We start from the raw sequence: 2,616 nt of genomic DNA, 5'->3' as shown, positions 1-2,616 counted from the left end.
GCTGTGTGTTGTTGCAGCTTCTCTATCGTGGCTGTGTTTCTCCCGTTTGCAGAGATTAGCATGCCCAGAATACGCAGTGTGTTTGCCCGAGGGATTTCCTCGCCCTCTGTCGTTCTTAGGTGTATATCCACCTCCTCCACCGGGATCCAGCCTTTAGGTCGGCGCCCCATACGGATAGGCTGGTATACCAGCCACTCTGATTTGCTGCTGGATAACCGAAGGTTCATTCGTCTTATGTGGTATTATATTATTTCCACCGCCTCTTGTAGTGTCTGTTCCGTTTCTCCCGTCGAGCCCTGAAGCGACCATAAAGTAATGTCGTCGGCGTAGATGGCTGAGCCTAGCTTTTTCATCGAGTCAAGTTTCCTGGCAAGGGGGGACATGCCGATGTTAAATAGCAGTGGAAAGATCACTGCGCCTTGCGGCGTCCCCGTACTACCGAGCGTGTACTCCTTGGATTGAACGTCCCCTATCTTAAAGGTCGCCGTCCTGTCTTTCAGAAAGGCCTTAATGAAGTTATGAAAGCGGTATCCAAGCCCCATGTGAGAAATGGATGCCAGTATATGACTGTGGTCAATTGTGTCGAAAGCCTTAGTCAGGTCCAGGGCCAATATGACCCTGGGGTCCCTGGCCGAGGCGTCCAACACCCGAGTCTTAATGAGTAGCATGGCATCTTGCGTCGAAAGGTGCGGGCGAAAGCCTAGCATATTCGACGGGAAGATGTCACTCTGTTGGATGAATCTCGAGACCCGGTCGTTGATTACATGTTCAAAGATTTTTCCGACGCATGATGTTAGTCAGATAGGTCTGAAGTTTTGCAGTGTGGATTTCTGGCCTGGTTTGGGTATGAGGATTACCGAAGCGTGTTTCCATTCCTTGGGGTAAGTGCCCGCGCGCCAGTGTTTGTTGAACATGCCGGTGAGAAAGTCTACCGAATCATCGTCCAGGTTTCTCAGCATGCGATTGTTAAGCCCGTCCGCCCCAGGGGCCGACGTACTGTTGAGCTTGTGGAGTGCGTGCCTCACCTCCCATGATGTGATATCGCCATCTATTTCCTGTACCTCCCCTCCTTCGTAGGCGGACTGCTCGGGCTCGTCTCTCCCGACTGCTATTGGCAGGTAGCATTGTGCGAGTTCGTCCATGAGTTCATATTTGTCCCTCCCCTCGAGTTCCCTGTGAACAAGGCGCTCAATGGCTGACCGTTGTGCACTGCGGGTGTTTCCTGCCTTGAGGAAATGTTTAAGCAGATTCCATTCACCCCCTACCCTCATCTGTCCGTCGACTTTGTCGCACACTTCAATCCATTGTTTCCTCTCCAGCTCCCGCGCGTACTGGGCTATCTGCGTATTAAGCCGCGCAATACGTTTCCTGAGCGTTCGGTTCAGTTTGTTCTTTTCCCATCGCTGTTTGATGGAGCGCTTAACTTCCATAAGATGTGCAAGGTGGCTGTCCATAACCTCAATATCGGCGTCTGTTTCTACTTCTTTGGTGGCGGCAGCGACGTCAGAGAGGAGTTTATCCCTCCAGTCTTTCATAGCCACCCTCGCAAAGAAGATCCTTCCTGCTGACTCTGAATTTGTTCCGGTCTACTATTCTGTGAGTCCTCGTACCTTTGCAACTAGCGTATAGGCACGTCTCCACAATGTAATGGTCCGAGCCTAGGTCTTCCCCCCTATTCGTCCATGTTTTGTTGCCCTGTGTAGTTGATAAAAGTGAGATCGGGTGAAGAGGGTTTGGTCACCGAGTTACCCATGCGAGTGGGGAAATGTGGATCTGTAAGCAGAGTGAAGCCATGATCGTGAAGAGATTTCACGACCGATTCTCCCTTCGGTGTGTTCGCCCCATAGCTCCATGTGGTATGTGGTGCGTTAAAGTCTCCTGCTACAAGTAGGGGAATCCCCGCCTTAGCCGCTATACTGGCTGCCTTGGCTATGAGCGCGTAGAAGCGTTCTTCCTTCTTCTTGGGCGAGCTATATACATTGAGTATAAGGAAGCTCGTTCTAAAGTGTCTACCTGGTAGGAGTTCCACGCACATGTATTCCGCGTTTGATCGTTTATCCAGAATTCCATGGTCTATGGTGGTTATGCCGCGCTTGACACAGGTCGCCACACCTCTGCCATTCTCCCCTTTGCGAACCGAGACTTCGTATCCGTTAATAGTTACGTCCTCTATTATGGTTTCTTGCAGGAGTATCACCTGCGGTTTCTCTTCCTGAGTGCGCAGGTATTGAGCCAGTATTGCTTTTTTGCCTCTGTATCCGCGGCAATTCCACTGCCACACGCGCAGATCCCTGTGTTTTTTATCGTCCCCCGCCATTTTTACTGAACGGTTTTGACTGGCCATCCGGATTCCCGCTGGCCATGAGTATGTTGGGTTGTGAGTTTGTGCGTTGCAGCAAGCCCTGTTTTTTCTCCAATTCACAGATTCTTTGATTCTGCTCCGTTCCCTGTTTCTTAAGATCGACAATATCCGTGCCGATTCTGGTTATTGCCTCTGATATCCTGGCTAGTGTCTGGCTAATCTGCTATTGGAATGCCTCGAAGCCATCCGGCTCCGGGGTCTCTCCTATCGCCCTTCTTTTGCGGCCCACCATGCTGGCCTGATCCGCTCCTGTC

The sequence above is a fragment of the Dermacentor silvarum genome, chromosome 1 (genome assembly GCF_013339745.2).
Source record: "Dermacentor silvarum isolate Dsil-2018 chromosome 1, BIME_Dsil_1.4, whole genome shotgun sequence".
Lineage (NCBI taxonomy): Eukaryota > Metazoa > Arthropoda > Arachnida > Ixodida > Ixodidae > Dermacentor > Dermacentor silvarum.
The sequence above is the reverse complement of the archived record's forward strand: the minus strand, read 5'-3'. Positions refer to the sequence as shown.